This window comes from Gorilla gorilla, chromosome 6, assembly GCF_029281585.2.
Source record: "Gorilla gorilla gorilla isolate KB3781 chromosome 6, NHGRI_mGorGor1-v2.1_pri, whole genome shotgun sequence".
In the NCBI taxonomy this organism is placed as follows: domain Eukaryota; kingdom Metazoa; phylum Chordata; class Mammalia; order Primates; family Hominidae; genus Gorilla; species Gorilla gorilla.
In genome coordinates this window covers 75,814,394-75,827,383 of record NC_073230.2, presented here as the reverse complement: position 1 = coordinate 75,827,383, position 12,990 = coordinate 75,814,394, and positions in this window count along the sequence as shown.

Sequence of the window (12,990 nt, the reverse complement as noted above, 5' to 3'; positions counted from 1 at the left end):
AGCAGAGTAGTGACTATAATTAACAACAATGGATTGTATATTTCAAAATAGCTGGAAGACACTTTGGGAAGCCAAGGCGGGAGGATACCTTGAGCCCAGGAGGTCAAGACCAGCCTGGACAACGTAGTTAGACACTGCCTCTACAAAAAATAAAATATATATATAGCTGAGTGTGGTGGCTCACATCTGTAGTCCCAGCTACTAGGAGGGTAAAGCAAGGAGGATCGTGTGAGCCAGGGAGGTCGAAGCTGCAGTGAGCTGTGATTGCACCACTGCATTCCAGTGCCTAGGTGACAGAGACCCTGTTTCAACAACAACAATAACAAAAATCTAGAAGAGAGGACTTGAATTGTTTCCAACACATGAGTAAATTCCCAAAGTGATGGATACCACTAATGCTCTGACTTAATCATTACACATCCTATGCACGTAACAAAATATCACAGATATCCCATACATATGTAAAATATTATGTATCCATAAAAAGTTAAAATAAAAAAATAAAGAGCCCCAGTCCCACCCTGAGAGAATCTGAGTTGATCAGTCTTGGGTGAAGCACTTGGTAATTTGCATTCCTAACAAATCCTGGGATAATTATGATGCTGCTGGTCCATGAACCACACTTTGAGTAACACTGCCCTAAAGGATGCCCCTTGAGGCCCTCTCTTGTCTTCCATTATACTCTAGTCTTTCTCAAAAATACCTGTAACAAAATTTCCTCTTTCAATCCTTATGCCAATTGGGATGTTTCAGCTGTACCAAGAAACTGCAACCAAAAGTAGTTTAAGCAGTCAGGGAATTTTATTTTATTTTTATTTTATTTATTTATTTATTTTGAGACAGAGTCTCTGTCGCCCAGGCTGGAGGGCAGTGGCGCAATCTCGGCTCACTGCAACCTTCACCTCCTGGGTTCACGCCATTCTCCTGCCTCAGCCTCCCGAGTAGCTGGGACTACAGGCGCCCGCCTCCACGCCCGGCTAATTTTTTGTATTTTTTTTAGTAGAGACGGGGTTTCACCGTGTTAGCCAGGATGGTCTTGATCTCCTGACCTCAGGTGATCTGCCCGTATCGGCCTCCCAGAGTGCTGGGATTACAGGCATGAGCCACCGCGCCTGGCCTACACAGCAACTTTTCTTGAAGCAGCAATGTACAGCAGCAGCAGAGATACTGCACCTTGCAGAGCAGGGCTACCCCATAAGCAGTGTGCCCAGCGTAGCAGCTCAGAGGCAGTTCTGCACTTATATTTATACCAACTTTTAATTATATGCAAATTGAGGGGCAGTTTACATAGCAATTTCTAGGATGAGGATGGTAACTTGAGGGTCAGGTCATTGGGTCGCTGCTGTGGAAAGGGGCAGTGTTGCCATGGCAATGGTAAACTGACCATGCACACTTGTGTGTGTATCTTATGGAAAGCTGCTTCCACCCCAGACCTGTTTTAGCTAGTCTTCAATTTGTTGTGGTGTCTGAGTTCCACCTCCAGAGTCCAGTCCTACCTCCTTTCTCACTCCTTTGTTTTTTTGTTGTTGTTTGTTTTTATTTTTTGAGATGGGGTCTCACTCTATTGCCCAGGCTGGAGTGTGGTGGTGTGATCTTGGCTAACTGCAACTCCACCCCCTGAGTTCAAGTGATCCTCCATCCTCAGCCTCCCAAGTAGCTGGACCACCAATGTGTGCCACTATGCCTGGCTACATTTTTGTAGTTTTGGAAGAGATGGGGTTTCACCATGTTGTTCAGGCTGGTCTTGAACTCTTGACCTCTGGTGATCCGCCCTCCTCGGCCTCCCAAAGTTCTGGGATTACGGGCATGAGCCACCTCACCTAGCCCTACTTCACTTCACTCCTTTGAATTTTACAACCCTCTTCTGGCTCTCCTCTGATCTCCATCTCATTTCTATCTTTTTTGCAGATCCCATTCTCCCCTCTCATCAATTTTTTTTTTTTTTTTTTTGAGGCAGGGTCTCACTGTCACCCAGGCTAGAGTGCAGTGGTGTGAACTCAGCTCACTGCAACCTCTGCCTGCTGGGCTCAAGGAATCCTCCCACCTCAGCCCCCAGGTAGCTGGGAGTACAGGTCACCTGTACTCAGGTGACCTCAGGTGATCCACCTACCTAGGCCTCCCAAAGTGCTGGGATTACAGGCGTGAGCCACTGTGCCTGGCCAAAAAAAACTTTTTAAGGATGAAAGAGCAAATGAAGGCCAAACTTCGAACTCCACCCTCTCAACTGATATTTCTCCCTTCATTCCCCTTGGATAAGGGACAAATAATTGAAAGAATTGAAGGAACTAACCAAGCGTGGTGGCTCACACCTGTAATCCCAGCACTTTGGGAGGCTGAGGCAGGTGGATCACCTGAGGTCAGGAGTTTGAGACCAGCCTGGCCAACATGGTGAAACCCTATCTCTACTAAAATACAAAAATTAGCCAGGCGTGGTGGCAGGCACCTGTAATCCTAGCTACTCAGGAGGCTGGGGCATGAGAATCAGTTGAACCCAGGAAGCAGAGGTTGCAGTGAGCCGAGATCACACCACTGCACTCCAGGCTGGGTGACAGAGTGAGACTTTGTCAAAAACAAAAATTTAAAAATTGAGGGAAATAAAGACAGATGAAAATATTTGGTGGGAAGATGATGTTAGATTTGGACATGGTAAGTTTGAGGTGCCCCTGGGGACATCAGTAGGCACTGTCGGTTTCACGTAGGATAAAAATTTGAAGTTCAAGAGAAAACTCTGGGTTGGCAATTTAAATTTAGGAATCTTTACTATATACAGGTGGTAATTGAAACCAAGAAAGCAGATGAAGTCACTTTGAGAGAATATGCAGAATGGGAAAGGAAGCAAGCCAGTGACTAATTCTAGAATCCAACACTGCAGAATCCATGAGAAGGGGCTAAACGCGGTACCTCACACCTGTAATCCCAGCACTTTGGGAGGCAGAAGCGGGCAGATCACCTGAGATCAGAAGTTAGAGACCAACCTGGCCAACATGGTGAAACCTGGTCTCTACTAAAAATACAAAAATCAAAAATTAGCCAGGTGTGGTGGTGACTGCCTGTAGTTCCAGCTACTCAAGGGGCTGAGGCAGGACAGTCACTTGGACCAGGAAGGTGGCGGTTGCAGTGAGCTGAGATCATGCCATTGTACTCCAGACTGTGTGACAGAGTGAGACCCCGTCTCAAGAAAAAAAAAGAAAAGAAAAAAGTTTTTTTGCCAGCAGCCTCCCCTGGCATAAAAGCTTGGCTAAGGGCCTACTGCTCTCAACTCCCCCTCAGTCGCTGATACACCCCCATTCATTACCCACTGTTATTCCTTAGCTTGGACTTTTCTTCCAATTGTCTACTTTGTAAATGTGGCCAATAGTTCAGATTGGCTTTCTCATCTCTTTTTTTTGTTTGAGACAAAGTGTCACTTTGTTGTCCATGCTGGAGTATAGTGGTGTAATCTCAGCTCACTGCAAACTCCGCCTCCCTGGTTCAAGGGATTCTCCTGCCTCAGCCTCTCGAATAGCTGGAATTACATGTGCACACCACCACGCCCGGCTAAATTTTTTTTTGTATTTTAATGGAGACGGGGTTTTACCATGTTGGCCAGGCTGGTCTCCAACTCCTGATCTCAAGTGATCCACCTGCCTCGGCCTCCCAAAGTACTGGGATTACAGGTGTGAGCCACCTCTCCCAGCCCTCTTATCTCTTTTCTGGCCTCCCTAAAGTGTGCCTCACTTGAATGCTGGAAGCTTGAAATCTAAAAGTTACTTTTTCCCAGAGTACCTTGTGTTCTGGGTTCTGCAGGTGACCCAGCCTTCACCAAGCGGATCAATGCCCTGGAGATTTGGAGGGCAAATGTGAACACCGGATTGAAGACCATATACTTTTTGCTCTTTTTGCAGGCAAGCTTGGACACGAATATGTTAAGACTTTTCTTTTTTGCTGTGGCTGTAGCAGAGGTCCCAGTGTTGGTCTCCAGCTTTCTGGATGTCAAAAGACTGGATGGATGGATGGGTGCCATGTGGCTCATGCCTGTAACCCCAGCACTTTGGGAGGCCGAAGCGGGCGGATCACCTGAGGTCAGGAGTTCGAGACCAGCCTGGCCAACATGGCGAAACCTCGTCTCTACTAAAAATACAAAAATTACCTGAGCATGGTGGTGGGTGCCTGTAATCCTAACTATTCAGGAGGCTGAGGCTGGATAATTGCTTGGACCTGAGAGGCAGAGGTTGCAGTGAGTGGAGATCGCACCACTGCACTTCCTGGGTGACAAAGCAAGACTCTGTCTCTAAAAAAAAAAAAAAAAAAAAAAAGACAGATGGAAGCATCCATTTTGCTGTTCTATTCATCTCTGTAATATCTCTGCGGTCTAGTACAATGCCTGGCGCATAGTAGAAACTCAATAAATTGATATGTGAAAGAAGTTTGTGCTATGATCAAGCTCAAATAGTTACCAATGACCATAGATTTTTTTTCTCATCTATTTCATTAGTGCTATTAGCATATAGAGGAATAAATTGCTGTTATTAATATCATAGAGGTAGGGAATCCCAGGATACTATAAAGCTGGGCTGGTGGGAAGGGTCTTAAGTGGTGAGCGTCCTGGGAGTATTAACCAGAGCAAAGCATTCAGGGAGGGCTCTTTGGTTTGGGATGCACGTTAGTCACCACAGATATCTTCACTGTGCACGATGACACAGGTCCTGAAGTGCTCTCAACTCAAGCTCTTTACATGTAGGCTTCTTTTCCTTTTGTTGTTTTTTTTAAAAACAGAGTCTCACTCTGTTGCCCAGGCTGGAGTGCAGTGGTGTGATCATAGCTCACTGCAGCCTCAAACTCCTGGGCTCAAGTGATCCTCCCATTTTAGCCTCCCGAGGAGCTAGGTCTTGCAATGCTTTTTCATACAATGTGTGGAATTTACAGATAACACAGGTAGTTATTATTTTTTTTAATTCCTAGGGCCGGATGGTGGTGCCAAGGTTGTCTGGCTACTTATCTTCTGTTTCTTTCCAACTTTTTGCTTTCTCTCTTTCCTCCCGTTTTGTGAACTAGGCAATGTGGTGGGAGAAGGGCAGCAGGAGTAGTAGTGGGCTCCTTCCTTATCTTTTTTTTTTTTTTTTGAGACGGAGTCTCGCTCTGTTGCCCAGGCTGGAGTGCAGTGACGCGATTTCGGCTCACTTCAAACTCCGCCTCCCGGGTTCACGCCATTCTCCTGCCTGAGCCTCCTGAATAGCTGGGACCACAGGCGCCTTCCATCATGCCCGGCTAATTTTTTTTGTATTTTTAGTAGAGACGGGGTTTCACCATATTAGCCAGGATGGTCTTGATCTCCTGACCTCGTGATCCGCCCGCCTCAGCCTCCCAAAGTGCTGGGATTACAGGCGTGAGCCACCGCGCCCAGCCTCCTTCCTTATCCTGACCTTGTGATCCATCCGCCTTGGCCTCCCAAAGTGCTGGGATTACAGGCATGAGCCACCGCACCCAGCCTTTTCTTTTTCCTTTCTTTTTCTTTCCTTTTTTTTTTTTTTTTTTGAGACAGAGTCTCACTCTGTCGCCCAGGCTGGAGTGCAGTGGCACAATCTCAGCTCACTGCAACCTCCGCCCTCCGAGTTCAAGTGATTCTCCTGCCTCAGCCTCCCAAGTAGCTGGGATTACAGGCACCTGCCACCGTACCCAGCTAATTTTTTGTATTTTTTGGTAGAGATGGGGTTTCACCATCTTGGCCAGGCTAGTCTTGAATTCCTTACCTCGTGATCCACTCGCCTCAGACTCCCAAAGTGCTGGGATTACTGGCGTGAGCCACCGCGCCTGGTCTTTGTTTTCCTTTTTTTTTTGTTTTGTTTTTTGAGACAAGGTCTCACTCTGTCACCCAGGCTGGAGTGCAGTGGTGTGAACATGGCTCACTGCAGGCACGACCTCCCAAGCTCAAGTGATTCCCCCACATCAGCCTCCCAAGTAGCTGGGATTACCGGAGTGCACCACCATGTTCTGCTGATTTTTAAAATTTTTCATAGAGTTGGAGTCTCACTACGTTGCCCAGGCTCGTCTTTTTTTCTTTGAGACAGGGTCTCGCTCTGTTGCCCAGGCTGGAGTGCAGTGGTGTGATCATAGCTCACTGCAGCCTCAAACTCCTGGGCTCAAGTGATCCTCCTATTTTAGCCTCCCGAGGACCTAGGTCTACAGGCATGCACCACCATGCCCAGACAATTTTTAAAGTTTTAAAATTTTGTGTAGAGACAGGGTCCCACTATGATGCTGAGGCTGGTCTCGAACTTCTGGCCTTAAGTGATCCTTTTGTCCTAACCTTCCAAAGTGCTGGGAATACAGGCATAAGCCACCATGCCCAGCCTACAGGTAAGCTTTTGATGAATTCTGTTTTCTATTTTTATTTATTTATTTTATTTAATAAATTATTAATATAATTATATTGAGGTGGCTCCTGCCTGTAATCTCAACACTTTGTGAGGCCGAAGGAGGTGGATTGCAAGGTCACTAGTTCGAGACCAGCCTGGCCAACATGGTGAACCCGTCTCTACTACAAAAAAATACAAAAAATTAGCCAGGCGTGGTGGCATGAGCCTGTAGTCCCAGCTACTCAGGAGGCTGAGGCAGGAGAATCGCTTGAACTCCGGAGGCAGAGGTTGCAATGAGCTGAGACGGCGCCACTGCACTCCGGCCTGGGTGACAGAGTGAGACTTCATATCAAAAAAAAGAAGAAGCAGGGCGCCGTGGCTCATGCTTGTAATACCAGCACTTTGGGAGGCCAAGGTGGGCAGATCATGAGGTCAGGAGATCAAGACCATCCTGGCTAACATGGTGAAACACCCGTCTCTACCAAAAATACAAAAAACTAGCCGGGCGTGGTGGCGGGCGCCTGTAGTCCCAGCTACTCTGTAGGCTGAGGCAGGAGAATGGCGTGAATCTGGGAGGTGGAGCTTGCAGTGAGCCGAGATCGTGCCACTGCACTCCAGCCTGGGTGACAGAGCGAGACTCCGTCTCAAAAAAAAAAAGAAAGAAAGAAAATAGTGTTCCTTGAAGTTAGTTTGAGAATCCATAGTTGTCTTGCATAATATTGCATGTTACTTTTTCATCATTATGTTTCTTTCTCATTTATTTATTTATTTATTTATTTTTGGAGACAGGATCTCCCGCTGTCCTCCAGGCTGGAGTACAGTGGCACCATCATGTGGGGAAAAGAAAGAGAGATCAGACTGTTATTGTGTCTATGTAGAAAGAAGTAGACATAAGAGACTCCATTTTGTTCTATACCAAGAAAAATTCTTTTGCCTTGAGATGCTGTTAATTTGTAACCCTACCCCCAACCCTGAGCTCCCAGAAACATGTGCTCTGTCGACTCAAGGTTTAATGGATTAAGGGCTATGCAGGATGTGCTTTGTTAAACAAATGCTTGAAGGCAGCATTCTTGTTAAAAGTCATCACCACTCCCTACTCTATTGTACCCAGGGACACAAAACACCGCAGAAGGCCGCAGGGACCTCTGCCTAGGAAAGCTAGGTATTGTCCAAGGTTTCTCCCCATGTGATAGTCTGAAATATGGCCTCGTGGGAAGGGAAAGACCTGACCGCCCCCCAGCCCAACACCCATAAAGGGTCTGTGCTGAGGAGGATTAGTAAAAGAGGAAGGCCTCTTTGCAGTTGAGATAAGAGGAAGGCATCTATCTCCTGCTCGTCCCTGGGGCAATGGAATGTGTTGGTGTAAAACCCGATTGTATATTCCATCTACTGAGACAGGAGAAAACCGCCTTAGGGTTGGAGGTGAGACATACTGGAAGCAATACTGCTCTTTAAGGCGTTGAGATGTTTATGTATATGCACATCAAAAGCGCAGCACTTTTTTCTTTACCTTGTTTATGATGCAGAGACATTTGTTCACATGTTTTCCTGCTGACCTTCTCTCCACTATTACCCTATTGTCCTGCCACATCCCCCTCTGCGAGAAACGCCCGATAATGATCAATAAATACTAAGGGAACTCAGAGACTGGGACCGGCGCGGGTCCTCTGTATGCTGAGCACCGGTCCCCTGGGCCCACTTTTTTTTCTCTATACTTTGTCTCTGTGTCTCTTTCTTTTCTCAAGTCTCTCATTCCACCTGACGAGAAACGCCCACAGGTGTGGAGGGGCAGCCCACCCCTTCACCATGGTAGCTCACTGCAGCCTCAAACTCCTGGGCTCAAGGGATCCTCCCACCTCAGCCTTCCAAGTAGCTGGCATTACAGAATGAGCCACTTCCGCACGGGTAGTTTAAAAAACTTTTTGTAGAGATGAGGGTCTTGTTATGTTGCCCAGGCTTGTCCTGAGTTCCTGGCTTCAAGTGATCCTCCTGCCTCAGATTCCCAAAGTGCTAAGATTACAGGTGTGAGCCACTGTGCCTAGCTCAATCCTTACGTCTCTAAGTGAGCTCTTGTTCTAGCCACCTCTGGAAGCACTGTGGTCAAATCTCACTCATGGGTGTAAGTATATTGGAGCCACTTCTTCAGTTCTTGTCCCACCCCATAGCCAGTTTCTGTGTCATTTCCACTGGTGCATCATTTCAGATTTAAGCACCAAACAGCTTCAATATCTATTACCTCAGTATGATTCCATTAAGTGGAAAAAGAATTTCGCTGGAAATATAATCCCTGACACCCAGATAAAATGAACCCTGTCTCCTAATGTCCCCATCTTCTAGGGCTTCTCCACTCTGCAGGCTTCCTTCTCCCAGCCCTCCCAACCCTCTTAAGAACAGCATTGGATTTGAGGCTGGGATGCACCTGCTTCTCTCAGAGGCAGGAGTAGAGTACCAGGGAAAAACAACTTGCCATTTGGTGGCTTCTAGCTCTGGAGTTCTGACATTTGTTGGGAACTGCCAGCTGAGAGTTCTCTTGGTTGGCTAGAAACATTAAGGCATAGTGAAATATTAAAATATCCCAAGGCAGTATAGGATTTAAATAATCTGTAAGAGCAGGGGGGCCCGGCGCGGTGGCTCACGCCTGTAATCCCAGCACTTTGGGAGACAGAGGTGGGTGGATCACTTGAGGTCAGGAGTTTGAGACCAGCCTGGCCAACATGGTGAAACCTCGTTTCTACTAAAACAACAAAAATTAGCTGGGTGTGGTGGTGGGTGCCTGTAATCCCAGCTACTTGGGAGGCTGAGGCAGGAGAATCACTTGAACCTTGGAGGCAGAGCTTACAATGAGCCAAGATTGTACCACTGCACTCCAGCCTGGGCAACAGAGTGAGACTCTGTCTCAAAAAAAAAAAAAAAAAAAGAGCAGGGGTCTGCAAAACTTTTCTTTTTTTAAGAGACAGGGTCTCAGAGTGCAGTAGTGCGATCATGCTCACTGCAGCCCTGAACTGTCGGGCTCAAGCTATTCTCCCGCCTTAGCCTCCCAAGTAGTTGGAACTACAGACATGCACCACCATGGTCAGCTAATTTTTAAATTTTTTGTAGGGACAGGGTCTTGCTATGTTGCCTAGGCTAGTCTCCAACTGCTCGCTCAAGCAATCCTCCCACATCGGCCTCCCAAAGCATTGGGATTATAGGCGTGAGTCACCGTGCTTGGCCTGCAAACTTTTTCAGCAAAGAACCTGATAGTAAATATTTTCAGTTTACCAGGCCATATGGTTTCTGTCTTAACTACTCAACTCTGCCCTTGTTGCAGGAAAGGAGAATGGACAGACAAGACATAGATGAACAGGCATGGTGAGACTGGGCTCACTCACTATAGTTGCCAACCCCTGCAAAGGAGAATGAAATAAATCTTAACCGCACTGTGATATTTTCAAGTGTACCCAGTCTAATGTCCTAATAGCTGACACACTGCTTCATTTCTGATTCGAGTTTCAGTTATTCAGGCCAGGCACGGTGGCTCACACCTCTAATCCCAGCACTTTGGGAGGCTGAGGTGGGTGGATCACTTGAGGTCAGGAGTTCGAGACCAGCCTGGCCAACATGGTGAAAACCTGTCTCTACTAAAAATATAAAAATTAGCTGGGCGTGGTGGCACATGCCTGTACTCGGGAGGCTGAGGCAGGAGAATCACTTGAACCTGGAGGCAGAGGCTGCAGTGAGCTGAGATCATGTCACTGCACTCCAGCCTGAGCGACAGGGCAAGACTTCATCTCAAAAAAACAAATAAATAAAACCTTTCATTGTTTTTGTACTTTTTTCACAAAAGTAATTCATATTCATCATAGCACATTTAGAAAACAGCATTAGGGTCAGGTGTGGTGGCTCATGCCTGTTATCCAGCACTTTGGGAGGCCAAGGCTGGAGGATTACTTGAGCCCAGGAGATGGAGACAAGCCTGACCAACATAGCAAGACCCCTGTCTCTATTTAAAAAAAGAGAGAAGAAGAATAGAAAACAGAGTTAATCAGTTAACAGCTATCAGGGTCTGTTAAATTTTTATTAACAAGGTTTATCAAAAATCCTTACAGCTTCACCACTAAGAGATACCACTGGCAACATTTTGCTTTAATGTCCATCAATTTAGTGATGCTATTTATTTTTCTTTTCTTTTTCTTTTTTTTTTTCTTTTTGAGACAGAGTCTTGCTCTGTGGCCCAGGCTGGAGTGCAATGGTGCTATCTTGGCTCACTGCAACCTCCACTTCCTGGGTTCAAGCGATTCTCCTGCCTCAGCCTCCCAAGTAGCTGGGATTACAGGCACCCACCACCACGCCTGGCTAATTTTGTGTATTTTTAGTAGAGATGGGGTTTCACTATGTTGGCCAGGCTGGTCTTAAACTCCTGACGTCGTGATCCACCCTCGTCGGCCTCCCAAAGTGCTGGGATTACAGGCATGAGCCACCGCACCTGGCCTTTTCTTTTTCTCTCCTTTTTTTTTTTTTTTTTTTTTTTTGAGACAAGGTCTCACTCTGTCACCCAGGCTGGAGTGCAGTGCAGTAGTGTGATCTCGGCTCACTGCAGTCTCAACCTCCACAAGCTCAGGTGATCCTCCTGCTTCAATTTTTGTATTTTTAGTAGAGATGGGGTTTCACCATGTTTCCCAGGCTGGTCTAGAACTCCTGGGCTTAAACAATCCTCCTGCCTTGGCCTCTGAAAGTACTGGGATTGCAGGTGTGAGCTACTGTGCTTAGCTTCTATTTGCTTTTTTGTCTATCCTTTAAATAATAAAAATGGAGAGCCAGGCACAGTGGCTTGCATCTGTAATCTCAGTGATGCTTGAGACCACAAGTTTGAGACCAGCCTGGGCAACAGAGTGAGATCCCATTTCTACAAAAAAAAAAAAAAAAAGTCATGCAGGTGTCGTGGAGCACTTGTAGTCCCAGCTACTCAGGAGGCTGAGGTGGGAGGATCTCTTCAATGCAGGAGTTCAGAGCTGCAGGGAGCTATGATTGCACCACTGTGCCCCAGCCTGAGAGACAGAGTAAGACCATGCCTCTAAAAATAAAAATAGTAATAATTATAACAATAATAGAATCATACTAAACAGCTTTGTGACCTCAAATTTTCACTTAATATAATATAATATGAACTTTTTTGTGAGTTAGTAGATATTTTTCTACATCTTATTTCTGAGGGTTTTTTTAAATGTTATTTATTTATTTATTTATTTGTTTTTTAAATTTATTTATTTATTTTTTAATTGATCATTCTTGGGTGTTTCTCGCAGAGGGGGATTTGGCAGGGTCATAAGACAATAGTGGAGGGAAGGTCAGCACATAAACAAGTGAAGAAAGGTCTCTGGTTTTCCTATGCAGAGGACCCTGCGGCCTTCTGCAGTGTTTGTGTCCCTGGGTACTTGAGATTAGGGAGGGGTGATGACTCTTAACGAGCATGCTGCCTTCAAGCATCTGTTTAACAAAGCACATCTTGCCCCGCCCTTAATCCATTTAACCCTGAGTGGACACAGCACATGTTTCAGAGAGCACATGGTTGGGGGTAAGGTCATACATCAACAGCATCCCAAGGCAGAAGAATTTTTCTTAGTACAGAACAAAGTGAAGTCTCCCATGTCTACTTCTTTCTACACAGACACAGCAACAATCTGATTTCTCTATCTTTTCCCCACCTTTCCCCCTTTTCTATTCCGCAAAACCGCCATCGTCATCATGACCCGTTCTCAATGAGCTGTTGGGTACACCTCCCAGACGGGGTGGTGGCCGGGCAGAGGGGCTCCTCACTTCCCACAAGGGGCAGCCGGGCAGAGGCGCCCCCCACCTCCCTCCGGGACGGGGCGGCTGCGGGGCGGGGGCTGCCCCCCGCCTCCCTCCCGGAAGGGGTGGCTGCCGGACGGAGACCCTCCTGGCTTCCCAGACGGGGTGGCTGCCAGGCGGAGGGGCTCCTCACTTCTCAGACGGGGCGGCTGCCGGCCGGAGGGGCTCCTCACATCCCAGACGGGGTCGCGGCCGGGCAGAGGCGCTCCCCACATCTCAGACCATGGGCGGCGGGGCAGAGACGCTCCTCACTTCCTAGATGGGATGGCAGCCGGGAAGAGGCGCTCCTCACTTCCCAGACTGGGCAGCCGGGCAGAGGCGCTCCTCGCATCCCAGACGATGGGCGGCCAGGCAGAGACGCTCCTCACTTCCCAGACGGGGTGGCGGCTGGGCAGAGGCTGCAATCTCGGCACTTTGGGAGGCCAAGGCAGGCAGCTGGGAGGTGGAGGTTGTAGCGAGCCGAGATCACGCCACTGCACTCCAGCCTGGGCACCATTGAGCACTGAGTGAACGAGACTCCGTCTGCAATCCCGGCACCTCGGGGGGCCGAGGCTGGCAGATCACTCGCGGTTAGGAGCTGGAGACCAGCTCGGCCAACACAGCGAAACCCCGTCTCCACCAAAAAAATACGAAAACCAGTCAGGCGCGGCGGCGCGTGCCTGCAATCCCAGGCACTCGGCAGGCTGAGGCGGGAGAATCAGGCAGGGAGGTTGCAGTGAGCAGAGATGGCGGCAGCACAGTCCAGCTTCGGCTCGGCATCAGAGGGAGACCGTGGAAAGAGAGGGAGAGGGAGACCGTGGGGAGAGGGAGAGGGAGAGGGAGAGGA